Source organism: Tachypleus tridentatus, chromosome 10 (genome assembly GCF_004210375.1).
Source record: "Tachypleus tridentatus isolate NWPU-2018 chromosome 10, ASM421037v1, whole genome shotgun sequence".
NCBI lineage: Eukaryota > Metazoa > Arthropoda > Merostomata > Xiphosura > Limulidae > Tachypleus > Tachypleus tridentatus.
Genome location: NC_134834.1, coordinates 185,014,222 through 185,029,769, shown reverse-complemented (window position 1 = coordinate 185,029,769; position 15,548 = coordinate 185,014,222). Strand labels below are relative to the sequence as shown.

At 35.1% G+C, this 15,548-nt stretch overlaps 1 pseudogene across 1 annotated transcript in view; it reads left to right on the top strand.

Moving 5' to 3' along the window:
• Positions 1 to 15,548, top strand: part of LOC143231112 (sodium/calcium exchanger 3-like) — a 142,682-nt pseudogene that overhangs the window by 107,701 nt on the left and 19,433 nt on the right. The window contains exons 7-9 of the transcript XR_013016790.1: positions 581 to 732; positions 5,915 to 6,014; positions 11,427 to 11,555. The product of XR_013016790.1 is annotated as a sodium/calcium exchanger 3-like (transcript). The remainder of the gene's footprint in view (positions 1 to 580; positions 733 to 5,914; positions 6,015 to 11,426; positions 11,556 to 15,548) is intronic.

Below are 15,548 nucleotides of genomic sequence, written 5' to 3'. Positions count from 1 at the left end.
TTGAGGAAAGTTGCTTTGTTTTCAAAATAATCTGAATAAATAGGAAAGTTTATCTTGTTGTGTGCTTGTTTTTTATGTGTGAGGGGACTAATAATTAGCGTGAATTCATGGCTGTCGATTTATTACCGTAAGAGTGGTGAATAAATCGCACTATTCGATCAGACAAAAGTAGTTCAGGAGTTGGCGGCGGGTGGGCTTTCCGAATGTTCTTGTATAATTCTGCGCAGAAATTATGAAAACCTTCACCATTTACATGACTCCCAAGTATCTTAATTATAATCTTAGTCCTGAAAACCCTCACCATTTATATGACTCCCAAGTATTTTAATTATAGACTTAGTTCTGAAAACTCTCACCATTTATATGACTCCCAAGTATTTTTAATTATAGACTTAGTTCTGAAAACTCTCACCATTTATATGACTCCCAAGTATTTTTAATTATATACTTAGTTCTGAAAACTCTTACCATTTATATGACTCCTAAGTATCTTAATCATAGACTTACTTGCAAGAAATGAAATAGATGGACAAAATCATGTGTGTTCCGAGTCTGAAACTAATAAATATACGTTTCACAGATCTAATTAAAGAAGGAATTGGCCAAAAACTCAATGACGACACTGAGAAAACCGAACTATCAGAAGCGGAGAAAATCGCCATGATGGGAAAACCTCGTATTGGGGAGCAATACAGGTGTACAGTTAGGATCAAAGAAAGCAAAGAATTTAAAGTAAGGAGACAATCCGTGCCTTGAAGATATTGTGGGTAAATAACTAGTTATTAAGATTTAATTAGTTCGTTTTGCAAGTGAAAAAGTCGTGTTGGACAGGTTTGAGCTTTGTTTATTTATTGTGGTATTCGTAGATGAACTGGTACCAACTGGTAAGTGTTAGGAATTGACGTGGTAACAGGATGTGTAATAGAATGAAGTGAACAGAATAGAAAAGGAAGAACGCGATTACTCATGTATGAAAGTGAACGAACCACAGAGTTTTAGCTTCAACATTGTGACGTCAGAAAATCTAACTGACCTCAATATTACGTGAAAATGATCTGATGGACCTCGTTGTAACGTTAGATAAATCTGACAACCTCATTGCAAGGTCAGAACAATGTAACATATTTTAATGGAACGTCAAAACAACCTGATAATCTAATTGTAACATGAGATCAACATGAGTGGTTCCAACGTACCATTAGAATAATCTAGTTGGTGTCATTGTAATGTCAGAATGATTCAGCTGGCCTTATTGTAACGCCAGGATGTTCTAGCTTGGCCCAACGTGCCATTAGAACACTCTGGTTGATGTCATTGTAATGTCAGAATAATTCAGCTGGCCTTATTGTAACGCCAGGATGTTCTAGCTGGGCCCAACGTGCCATTAGAACACTCTGGTTGGTGTCATTGTAATGTCAGAATAATTCAGCTGGCCTTATTGTAACGCCAGGATGTTCTAGCTGGGCCCAACGTGCCATTAGAACACTCTGGTTGGTGTCATTGTAATGTCAGAATAATTCAGCTGGCCTTATTTTAACGTCAGGATGTTCTGGCTGGTCTCAATATACCATTGGAACAATCTGTTTGTCTCACTGTGACGTCAGAACGAATTGGCTGTTCTCAATGTGACGTCAGACCAGTTTCTCTGCTGGAACAGAAAGAAGGGGTTTTGAAAGACCAACAAAAAAAAAAGCTTCTTAAAACACATGTTCGGTTAGGACTGTATTAATGTGAAACTAGAAGATGTCGTTGGCCAAATAACTGTTCAAAAGTTTTGGAATCAACGATTACGAATAGTAGTATAAGTAAGAGTTAATGGCTGAATTATTACTTTATTTCTGTTATTCAGCCGTTGGCTGATAAGTTTTTTTATCGATCTATATTTTTCTCTGATTAAACAGTTAATACATTTTTATCGTTATTGTGTACTTTATTTATAATGCTGTTTATGTTACGTTTGGACGGAGTTTTCGTTTCGGTAACGCGACTTTACAACATTTTCAATAAACACACCAGTATTAAAAAAGTGCTAGTGTTAGTTATTAGTAACCTTTTTTAGAAGTGCTGGTGTTAGTTATTAGTAACCTTTTTTAGAAGTGCTGGTGTTAGTTGTTAGTAACCTTTTTTAGAAGTGCTAGTGTTAGTTATTAGTAACCTTTTTTAGAAGTGCTAGTGTTAGTTATTAGTAACCTTTTTAGAAGTGCTAGTGTTAGTTATTAGTAACCTTTTTTAGAAGTGCTAGTGTTAGTTATTAGTAACCTTTTTTGGAAGTGCTAGTGTTAGTTATTAGTAACCTTTTTTGGAAGTGCCAGTGTTAGTTATTAGTAACCTTTTTTAGAAGTGCTGGTGTTAGTTATCAGTAACCTTTTTTAGAAGTGCTAGTGTTAGTTATTAGTAACCTTTTTTAGAAGTGCTAGTGTTAGTTATTAGTAACCTTTTTTAGAAGTGCTAGTGTTAGTTATTAGTAACCTTTTTAGAAGTGCTGGTGTTAGTTATTAGTAACCTTTTTAGAAGTGCTAGTGTTAGTTATTAGTAACCTTTTTAGAAGTGCTAGTGTTAGTTATTAGTAACCTTTTTAGAAGTGCTAGTGTTAGTTATTAGTAACCTTTTTTAGAAGTGCTGGTGTTAGTTATTAGTAACCTTTTTTAGAAGTGCTAGTGTTAGTTATTAGTAACCTTTTTTAGAAGTGCTAGTGTTAGTTATTAGTAACCTTTTTTAGAAGTGCTAGTGTTAATTATTAGTAACCTTGTTTCTGAGCGAGTTGTTATAACATGCTTTTAAAATTCAAAATAATTTCTTGGCTGTCCTAGAAAATATAAATTTTGAAGTATCGTCGTAATCCGATTCGTCCGTGTGATTTTAATTCAGTTTCTAGAAGTAAGCTTAGCTAGGTCTTACCTTTTTAGAGTTAAGCTTATCTAGATCTTACCTTTATAGAGATAAGCTTATCTAGATCTTACTTTAAAAGAGTTAAGCTTAGCTAGATCTTACCTTTATATAGTTCAGCTTAGCTATATCTTACATTTATAGAGGTAAGCTTCTCTAGATCTTACATTTATATAGTTCAGCTTAGCTATATCTTACATTTATAGTGACAAGCTTATCTAGATCTTACATTTATATAGTTCAGCTTAGCTATATCTTAGATTTATAGTGGTAAGCTTATCTAGATCTTACATTTATATAGTTCAGCTTAGCTATATCTTACATTTATAGTGACAAGCTTATCTAGATCTTACATTTATATAGTTCAGCTTAGCTATAACTTAGATTTATAGTGGTAAGCTTATCTAGATCTTACATTTATATAGTTCAGCTTAGCTATATCTTACATTTATAGTGACAAGCTTCTCTAGATCTTACATTTATAGAGGTAAGCTTCTCTAGATCTTACATTTATATAGTTCAGCTTAGCTATATCTTACATTTATAGTGACAAGCTTATCTAGATCTTACATTTATATAGTTCAGCTTAGCTATATCTTACATTTATAGTGACAAGCTTATCTAGATCTTACATTTATAGAGGTAAGCTTATCTAGATCTTACATTTATATAGTTCAGCTTAGCTATATCTTACATTTATAGAGGTAAGCTTCTCTAGATCTTACATTTATATAGTTCAGCTTAGCTATATCTTACATTTATAGTGACAAGCTTATCTAGATCTTACATTTATATAGTTCAGCTTAGCTATATCTTACATTTATAGTGACAAGCTTATCTAGATCTTACATTTATAGAGGTAAGCTTCTCTAGATCTTACATTTATAGTGACAAGCTTCTCTAGATCTTACATTTATAGAGGTAAGCTTCTCTAGATCTTACATTTATATAGTTCAGCTTAGCTATATCTTACATTTATATAGTTCAGCTTATCTATATCTTACATTTATATAGTTCAGCTTAGCTATATCTTACATTTATATAGTTCAGCTTAGCTATATCTTACATTTATATAGTTCAGCTTAGCTATATCTTACATTTATATAGTTCAGCTTAGCTATATCTTACATTTATATAGTTCAGCTTAGCTATATCATACATTTATAGTGGTAAGCTTCTCTAGATCTTACATTTATATAGTTCAGCTTATCTATATCTTAGATTTATAGTGGTAAGCTTATCTAGATCTTACATTTATATAGTTCAGCTTATCTAGATCTTACATTTATATAGTTCAGCTTAGCTATATCTTACATTTATAGTGGTAAGCTTATCTAGATCTTACATTTATATAGTTCAGCTTATCTATATCTTAGATTTATATAGTTCAGCTTATCTATATCTTACATTTATATAGTTCAGCTTAGCTATATCTTACATTTATATAGTTCAGCTTATCTATATCTTAGATTTATATAGTTCAGCTTATCTATATCTTACATTTATATAGTTCAGCTTAGCTATATCTTACATTTATATAGTTCAGCTTAGCTATATCATACATTTATAGTGACAAGCTTATCTAGATCTTACATTTATAGAGGTAAGCTTCTCTAGATCTTACATTTATATAGTTCAGCTTATCTAGATCTTACATTTATATAGTTCAGCTTAGCTATATCTTAGATTTATAGTGGTAAGCTTCTCTAGATCTTACATTTATATAGTTCAGCTTATCTATATCTTAGATTTATATAGTTCAGCTTATCTATATCTTACATTTATATAGTTCAGCTTATCTATATCTTAGATTTATATAGTTCAGCTTATCTATATCTTACATTTATATAGTTCAGCTTAGCTATATCATACATTTATAGTGACAAGCTTATCTAGATCTTACATTTATAGAGGTAAGCTTCTCTAGATCTTACATTTATATAGTTCAGCTTCTCTAGATCTTACATTTATATAGTTCAGCTTATCTAGATCTTACATTTATATAGTTCAGCTTATCTATATCTTACATTTATATAGTTCAGCTTATCTAGATCTTACATTTATATAGTTCAGCTTATCTAGATCTTACATTTATATAGTTCAGCTTATCTATATCTTACATTTATATAGTTCAGCTTATCTAGATCTTAGATTTATATAGTTCAGCTTATCTAGATCTTAGATTTATAGTGGTAAGCTCAGCTATATCTTAGATTTATAGTGGTAGGCTTTGCTAGATCTTATTTTTACTGAGGTAAGCTTAGCTAGATCTTAGATGTATAGTGGTAAGCTTATCTACATCTTACATTTATAGAGGTAAGCTTAGCTAGATCTTAGATGTATAGTGGTAAGCTTATCTACATCTTACATTTATAGAGGTAAACTTAGCTAGATCTTAGATGTATAGTGATAAGCTTAGCTAGATCTTACACTTATCGTGGTAAGCTTAGCTAGTTCTTACACTTATCGTGGTAGGCTCAGGTAGATCTTACATTTATAGAGGTAAACTTAGCTAGATCTTAGATCTATAGTGGTAAGCTTAGCTAGATGTTACATTTATAGAGGTAAGCTTAGCTAGTTCTTACACTTATCGTGGTAGGCTCAGGTAGATCTTACATTTATAGAGGTAAACTTAGCTAGATCTTAGATCTATAGTGGTAAGCTTAGCTAGATGTTACATTTATAGAGGTAAGCTTAGCTAGTTCTTACACTTATCGTGGTAGGCTCAGGTAGATCTTACATTTATAGAGGTAAACTTAGCTAGATCTTAGATCTATAGTGGTAAGCTTAGCTAGGTCTTAGATTTATAGTGGTAAGCTTAGCTAGATATTAGATTTATAGTGCTAAGCTTAGTTAGATCTTACATTTATTGTGATAAGAGAAAATACAACAACACCGAGCACGGGCTATAGCAGCCTTTAATTCTGTTAACTTGAGCATATAAAACAATTATAGAACTTTATGGCAGCATTATGGTATAGCTTTCTGTGCGGTACGGATAAAACTTTTATCTGTTTTCAATCGTTAGAATACGGTGGATAAACTCTTCCAAAAAGCGAACGCGTCGCTCACGTTCGGGACATCAACGTGGAAAGAGCAGTTTGTAGAAGCTGTTACTGTAGGCACAGGTAAGTACACCGGTTTCATTGTCTCTAAGCTATTGTAAAGAATGTTATGAACCGCACAACGTTCGATGCGTGGTCCAAGCAGCATCATTGTTATCAGTACTTTACTAAGTTGTTACGTAACGATGTCATTTGCAAGCAGACATTCTGTAAGAAAGATATTTTATAACTTGAAAACCTCTGAAATTATTTTTTCGTGGAGAATAAAGAAACGATTATTAAAGTCGAAATTTGCACTCAAACAATTTTTTTTATTTAATTACAATTTGAACCTCTCGATACAAGATGAAATAGCTAGATTTAAAACAGTTTTCAATAAATTTTCAACTTTGTAGTTTGAAATGTTAATTGAGTGTATGCTCTTCCTCAACACTGTGATCTTTCATAATTATGTAAAGTTTTTTCATTTACGAAAGAGAAAATGTTTCTAGAAATTTTAATGGTGATTTGTAGTATCCACAATAAATATGTGAATATAACAGGCTCCTGCTTATCACACAGTGTTAGTTTAGATCTCTGATCTTTCTCTTCTTCGCACAGTGTTAGTTTAGATCTCTGATCTTTCTCTTCTTCACACATTGTTAGTTTAGATCTCTGATCTTTCTCTTCTTCACACAGTGTTAGTTTAGATCTCTGATCTTTCTCTTCTTCATACAGTGTTAGTTTAGATCTGTGATCTTTCCCTTCTTCACACAGTGTTAGTTTAGATCTGTGATCTTTCCCTTCTTCACACAGTGTTAGTTTAGATCTCTGATCTTTCTCTTCTTCACACAGTGTTAGTTTAGATCTGTGATCTTTCTCTTCTTCACACAGTGTTAGTTTAGATCTGTGATCTTCTTTTTCTTCACACATTGTTACTTTAGATCTGTGATCTTCTTTTTCTTCACACATTGTTAGTTTAGATCTGTGATCTTCTTCTTCCTCACACATCGTTAGTTTAGATCTGTGATCTTCTTCTTCCTCACACATCGTTAGTTTAGATTTATGATCTTCTTCCTCACACATTGTTGGTTTAGATCTCTGATCTCTTCTTCTTCACACGTTGTTAGTTTAGATCTGTAAAGTATGTGTGCGTTTTCTTATAGCAAAGCCACATCGGGCTATCTCCTGAGTTCACCGACGGGATTCGAACCCATAATTTTAGCGTTTTAAATCCGTAGACATACCGCTGTACTAGCGGGAGAATTAGATCTCTGATCTCTTCCTCTTCACACAATGTTAGCTTATATTTTAGTTTTTATTCCCTTGTCTTTTCATTATTCTTACATTATTCATTTTTCCCATAACTTTTACACTTATGCTTTCACATTTTTTTATTTGCTACTAGATTACTTATGCTTTCATCTGTTGCTATTTGCTACTTAGATTACCTTATGCTTTCACATTTTTCTAGTTGCTACTTAGATTAGTTATGCTTTCATTTGTTTCTATTTGCTACTTAGATTACTTATGCTTTCATTTGTTTCTCTTTGCAACTTAGATTAATTTATATTTTCCTTTATTTCAATGTGACACTTTCAATTTATTTATATCAGCTTTATTGTATTTCAGTTCCATCTTTATTTCAGCTTATTTCCGAATTTATCATTCGTCTTATATGCTGAGTTTCATGTTTTCCTTTCTCTCGTTTTTAACTTTTGTAAGTCTTTCATATTAACTCCACCTACCTTTTAAATACTTTAGAAACCTATCATTGAACTTCCAAAACATGTTCCTCTAATTTTTTTCCAGTGACAGTACAGCTTGTGAAATTTATAGTTTGTAAAATATATACTGGAAAACAGTTTGGCGTGATGCAATTTGATAAATGTATTTTCACACTTTGGAGTGACATACACCGATAAGTGTGTGTGTTTCATACTTGGTTACTTCTATTTTGGTGCAACATAGACTGATAACTACGTATTTGTTCAGTTTGGAGTGGTACAAATGAATAAACATACGTTTCACAGTTCGGAGTGATACAGACTAATGATTAGTTTTTATAATAACCTGACTGTAATAATCTAACTGCTGTAACTCGTGGCTCAAACTGTTACAGTTTCATATGTAATAACAATATTAACAATTGTTTCTTGTAGCTTAGTTAGTTGTTTTCATTGACATAAGTCTGTCTTGGCAAATAATCTGCCCCTGTTGTAACTCCAGACTTTTTGCGCTTGAGAAATTCCAAATCACTTTAACTGGTTGTTTTTTTTTCCTCTTGAACTTAACCTTATAGTAACTGGCCTATGCATTTCCTGTTTCCAGAAAATTGTACCAAATACCTTATCTTTACCCAACAGACTTCGATTATTTTTTTATTTTCCCTAAGCCTATTTGACACCCCATGTGTCTAGTCACGACTGTCACTTCATCTTGTGCAATCATGAAAAGCTTCAGTTCAAAAGATATCGTATAGCCTAGAAACCTAGATATATTTATCTGTTTGTTTTTAATAATGTTATATTTCAAACGTGAAAAAGTGGAATTCCGAATTTATTGGTAGGTTTATTGTAGTTATTTTGAAACATTGATAGGCATTCCAGTGAATGACCAGTTCCTGTACGTAGAATATACACCCGAGAACCTATGATGAGAATTTCTTGTTATTCACTGGCTTCAATAGTCAGTCAGTAAAATCGAAGCCCGGCATTATCAGGTAGTAAAAGCGCTCGACTCGTAATTTGAGGGTCGCAGGTTCGAATCTCCATTGCACCAAACATGTTCGCCCTTTCAGCCATGAGGGCGTTATAATGTGACGGTGAATCCCAGTATTCGTTAATAAAAGAATAGCCCAAGACTTGGCGACAGGGGGTGATCACTAGCTGCTTTCTCTCTAGTCTTACACTGCAAATTAGGGACTGCAAGCGCTGATAGACCTCGTGTAGCTTTGCGTGAAAATCAAATTCAAAAACAAAAATACAAATAGTAGAATTGAGATCAGTGTTGAGAATTTGGTCTTATTCTCTGTAATATAATATGTAATCGATAAGATAGAAACCCCAGAAAGTTGTTTTGTACGTTATTTTAAAACGATTTTTGACTCTCACCGCGTCGTTACAGTCCATATTGCCATGTTCGTTCCTGCTCTATCTGACGACCGTGCATCTTGACAATAGTCTCGCAGCGTACTTTCCTTCGCAGAATACTCCATAATGAAGCTGTCGTGTCTAAAGTAGATGGCTTTCCATCAGGCCATCTATTGTACGAAGACAATAGTTTTCCACTGCCCATTTCAACAGTCCGATCACATAGAAATATATAGGTGATTCCGTCGATATATCTTCATACGGAATAGTATGAATACCCGTTTTATTCTTCAGCTACTCGTGGTATGTCTTAGTTGAACGGGATATGTTGACTGTAAGCATTATCTTAGTGAACCCATACCCTCTTGGTCTCGTTATTACAGAAGAAGGTACTTTATTATGCTGCTTACTATTGTCTACTACATGTGGACGATTTTGCCACTGACCTTTTTGTTCATGTATTATTACCTATTACTAGACGACTTATTTTCCTTAGCAAAATTGGGGAATAATATGTTGAAGGTCTCTTTTTGAGTGGTCCTGGTACCCATATTGATCCATATTTCAAATGACATTACATAAAAATCTTTGTCATGGATATTATAAATATCCAAGCAGAACACGCAGTTATGTTCTAAATGTATGAATATTTCGTATCGGAAAGTGATCTAAAGCGATACATTTTTAGTGGTATCACACTATCTATGAATCTCAGAAAATGCCAAAATGTAGTTCTGATACATCCCGTTCCACTGCGACTTTTTATCAGCCGCAGTTTTTACGTGGCTTGATGAGTTGAATATTCAAAAGTATTTTACTATAATGTTCTTAACCCGATATTTTCGTAGTTAACCCATCTTCTCCGGTCATATTGGTTGTTTGGTATGTCTGATGTCTAAACCAACGTTTGTGGTTTAATGTTGTATGACAGTGGTTGTGATACCTCAGAGACAAATGAAACTCCTTTATGAGGTAAAACGTGTGTTTTCAGCCTATCAAAAATACAGTATTTCATTTATAGTATATCATTATATTATGAATTAACTGTATTTGGAACTTTGTCATGTAAATTCACGCACATATATTAAACCTCGAAGGGTTCTGGTTTAAGTATTTACTGGTGTAACTAGGTAGCTCTAGGCTTATGGAGGTGAGTCTTGCTGTACTGTAGACGACAGTTTGACAAAACTTACAAGAATTAAGAGATTTCCAGTAGATTATCGCAGTTTGTCATGATTTCCAATCTTCTTATGAAATGGCTTCGACGTAGAGGCTACTCGTGACCACGTGTAGCAGCTGTGATATTTATTGCACGTGCATATCGTATAAGTCATGTTTTTCTATTAGTCTATCACAGGCATGGTTTGTTTTTTAGCTTTTCCTGTAATCGGTCTATGATAGTCACGGTTTATTTTCCACCTTTTCCTCCAGTCGGTAATCTGATGGACGCGGGTTCGAACCCCCGTCACACTAAACATGCTCGCCATTGCAGCCGTCGGGGCGTTATAATATGACGGTCAATCCCACTCACTATTCGTTGGTAAATGAGTAGCATAAGAGTTGGCGGTGGGTGGTGATAACTAGTTGCCTTCTCTCTAGTCTTACACTGCTAAATTAGGGACGGCTAGCGCGGATAACCATCGTGTAGCTTTGCGCGAATTCAGAACAAACCAAACCAGTCCTACAGTCGATCAATGATAGGAATAAACCTAGAATATCGAAAGTTAATCACTTTTCTTAAGGACTTTTTGTTTTTCTGCATCGGGCTACCTTTTTCCAATGAGGTACGAAATTCTTTAGTTTGATTTGTTTGGAATTTTGTGCAAATCTACACGAAGACTATCTGCGCTAACCGTCCCTAATTTAGCAACGTAAGACTAGAGGGAAGGCAACTAGTCATCACCACCCATCGCTAACTCTTGAGCTGCTCTTTTACCAACGAATAGTGGGATTGACCGTAACATTATACAACCCCCATGGCTGAAAGGGCGAGCATGTTAGGTGTGACGGGGATTCGAACCCGCGACCCTCAGATTGCAAGTCGAGTGCCTCAACCACCTGACCATGCCACGACTACGAAATTATTTAGAAGGAACTTTATTCCAAATTAAATTTCACGTGTGTAATGAATAATCTGTGATAATTTAACTGCTCTTAAATTGCCATAAGCAACGATTCCTTAAAATGCAGTAGAATAGGTTATTCCCAGATGTATAACTACATGTTGATTTTGGAGCTAGAAATCCTACCGGTGTTATCTTGGTGTTAAACGAGAGACGGAGAGGAAAAAGACCAAAGTTAAAGACAAATTACTTCAAAGACACTTTCGTTATGTTTAATTACGGTTGACAAGGTCCTAAAATATTAATAAATTTCACTGATTATTGTTTCTGATCGGAAATAGGCGACGACGATGAAGAGGGGGAAGAAAATGACGATGACGAAGATCAAAAACTGCCCTCTAGCGGTGACTATGTCATGCATTTCTTCACCATATTTTGGAAGGTACTATTCGCTTTTGTCCCGCCTGCAGGTAAATAACGACTACATTTTTCTGAAACCTAAAATCCTCGTCCAGAACAAATCTTGTTTAGATTGTTCTGGTTAAAAATGGTGTCATTACAACTCAGTCTAAGATTAATAATGAACATTAACGGTGGAACAAAACAGACACATGAAAATGCTTTAGCTATTCCTTATGATTGCTCTCTTTTATATTCTGTGTGTATTTTTTAATAATGAAATTTAAAGATTTTATATTATTTCCACACAAACAGTAAGTGGTGAGCTTTATTTACTTATAGGTAACAAAATGAAGTATAGAATTGTCTCTATAAGTCACAATGTAGGGTATAAAATTGTCTCTATAGGTGACAATGTGAAGTATAGAATTGTCTCTATAGGTAACAATGTGAAGTATAGAATTGTCTCTATAAGTAGCAATGTGTAGTATAAAATTGTCTCTATAGGTGACAATGTGAAGTATAGAATTGTCTCTAAAGGTAACAATGTCAAGTATAGAATTGTCTCTATAGGTAACAATGTCAAGTATAGAATTGTCTCTATAAGTAACAAGGTGTAATATAAAATTGTCTGCATAGATGACAATGTGGAGTATAGAATTGTCCCTATAGGTAACAATGTGAAGTATAGAATTGTCTCAGTAGGTAACATTGTGAAGTATAAAATTGTCTCTATAAGTAACAATGTGTAGTATAAAATTGTCTCATTAGGTGACAATGTGAAGAATAGAATTGTCTCTACAGGTAACAATGTGAAGAATAGAATTGTCTCTATAGGTAGCAATGTGCAGTATAGAATTATAGAATTGTCTCTAGGTAACAATGTGAAGTATAAAATTGTCTCTATAAGTAACAATGTGAAGTATAGAATTGTCTCATTAGGTGACAATGTGAAGAATAGAATTGTCTCTACAGGTAACAATGTGAAGAATAGAATTGTCTCTATAGGTAGCAATGTGCAGTATAGAATTATAGAATTGTCTCTAGGTAACAATGTGAAGTATAAAATTGTTTTTGCAGGTATCTATAAGAACTATAAGAATGTCACCGTAGGTAGCAATGTGAAGTACAGAGATGTCTCTGTAGGTAACAATATGAATTATAAGATTGTTTTTCCAGGTAACAATGTGAAGTATAGAATTGTCTGTGTAGTTAACAATGTGAAGTATAGAACAATCTCTGTAGGTAACAATGTAAAGTATAGAATTTTCTCTATAGGTAACACTGAATTATAGACTTGTCTCTATGGATAACAATATGAAGTACAGAATTGTCTCTATAGGTAACAACATGAAGTATAGAATTTTCTCTATAGGTAACAATATGAACTATAAGATTGTTTCTCTAGGTAAAAATGTGATGTATAGAATTGTCTGTGTGGTTAACAATGTGAAGTATAGAATTGTCTCTTTCGGTAGCAATGTGCAGTATAGTATTGTCTCTATAGGTAACACTGTGAATTAAAGAATTGTCTTTATAGGTAACAACGTAAAGTATAGACTTGTCTCTATGGGTAACAATGTGAAGTGTAGAATTGTCTCTATAGCAGTGGTTCTTAACCTGGGTTTAATCGAACCCCAGGGGTTTGGTGAGTCAGTCTCAGGAATTCGGCGGAGGTCAAGACACACACAGTGTGTGTGTCCGTTCCGTTCACCCTACTCGTATGATTCGTGACGTCATGCTTCACTTGGCCATCATTGGCTGCGGCTGATCACGTCACATCACTTGGCCTTAATATCTGTGCTGCAGGGAACTTCGTGCGCTTAGCAGTCGATTTGTGACTGTAGTAATCGTGCGTCATTTGTGATTTATTTTCCTAATCTTTCACTCCCTTCATACTAACTATGTTGACCAAAAACAGAAAGTTGTCGGACGAATACGTACAATATGGATTCATGTGTATAACGGAACATGATAGGAGTCAGAGTCCTCAATGCATGATTTGCAATGCCAAGTTGAGCAATTCTAGTCTAGCACCAGCAAAACTTAGAGAACACTCCCTAAAGCTGCATGGAGATGGGAACTACAAGTGTGTGTTCGTCTTATAGCAAAGCCACAAAGGGATATCTGCTCAGCCCACCGAGGGGAATCGAACCCCTGATTTTAGCGTTGTAACGGGAACTACAAGAACACAATCCTTGCTGAATTCAAGGTAAAGAGAGTCAGGTTCGATGAAAAGGCTACTTTGCCTGTTCTCGGGTTTATACCCATCAACAAACCGATCCTCACAGCATCGTACGAAGTTGTGTACTTGATCGCAAAGTAGGACAAACCACACACCATTGGTGAAGCACTCGTAAAACCAACTGCGTTGAAGATGGCAAATACCATGCTGGGAAAAGCTGCTGAAAATAAGTTATCTCAAATTCCTATTTCAAATGACACCATCAGCAGCAGAATAGATGGCATGAGCGATGACATCTTGACTCAAGTAGTTGCAGATCTGATTTCAAGCCAAGTAAAATTCAACCTTCAACTCGACGAGACCACCGACATTTCCAATCTAAGCCAGCTTGTTGTATTCGTGCGCTATGTGAAGAACGACAAGATAAAAGATTTTTTTATTTTGTAAGCCTCTTACAACAACAACTAAGGCAGCCGACGTGAAGAAACTTGTGGATGACTTCTTCAGAGACAACGATCTTTCGTGAGATATGGTTTCTGCAGTTTGTTCGGACGGAGCTCCAGTCATGCTGGGACGAAACTCTGGTTTTGGTGCGTTGGTAAAAGCCGATGCACCACACATCATTGTAACGCACTGTGTTCTGCACAGGCATGCGTTGGCAACAAAAACCTTGCCTTCAAAACTGGCAGAAGTATTAAAAATTGTAGTGGAATGTGTGAACTTTATGCGAAATAGTGCCCTGAAGCAGAACTGTGTAATGAAATGAGCTCTGAATTCGAGGTACTTCTGTACCATTCTAACGTTCGGTGGTTATCCCGGGAAAGGTGCTGAATCGTGTTTTGCCATGCGTGTGGAATTAGCCCTGTTTTCGCGAGAGCACCAATATTGTCATGCAGATTGCTTCGAAAAATCTGAGTTCATTTTCATTTTGGCGTACATGGCCGATATCTTCAATGCTCTCAATCATCTCAGTCAACAGATGCAGGGCGGTGGAGTCAACATCATCGAAGCGGAAGAAAACCTGAAGGCTTTTCAAAAAAGCTACCGTTATGGAAACGACGAACAGAGAATGATAACTTCGGAAACTTCGAGTAATATCGAAGATATGTCTGAAATCGGAGACATTTCTGTACCCGGGGAACTGAACCAAGCAATTGCTATACACTTAGATGAGCTCACAAAGTCTCCCGACGGATACTTCCCCACCAGAGAGTCATATCCAGCATGGGTGAGACAGCTGTTTACGTTTCGTGTTGCGACAGCAGATGTCAATGATGAATACCTCGACGAAATCATTGAACTTCAGCAGAGCCAGGTTCAACAGCAACTTTTCAGAACAACAACGTTCTCAACGTTTTGGTGTCACCAACTCGTAGCGTACCCTCTTATTGCTAAGAAAGCCCTTGAGATACTCTTACCGTTTGTTACAACGTATCTTTGCGAGCAATACTTTTCGAGGATGGTAGACATAAAAACTAAAAAAATGGAACAGACTTTGTTGCGAAAATGATATGAGAGTGGCACTTGCCAAGGTTAAGCCGCGCATTTCTGAACTTGTCTCTCAAAGGCAACAGCAAAAGTCACATTGATTTGCAGTAAATATTCATTGAGTTATGTTTTTGGTTTTGTGTGAAATTCATGTTTTGTTGGTTTTGTTCTTTGAACACAGTTATATTGTGTGCAACTGATGCATGGTTCATTTTGTGCACTAATAAAATATCTACTTATGTTTTGAATTTGAAAAAAAATCATATTTTATTTTTCCAATTACGAAGGGTTCAGTGAATGCAAGTACGAAACTTCCGGGGTTCAGTACCTCCAACAAGGTTAAGAACCACTGGTCTATAGGTACCAATGTGAAGTATACAATTGCCTCTAC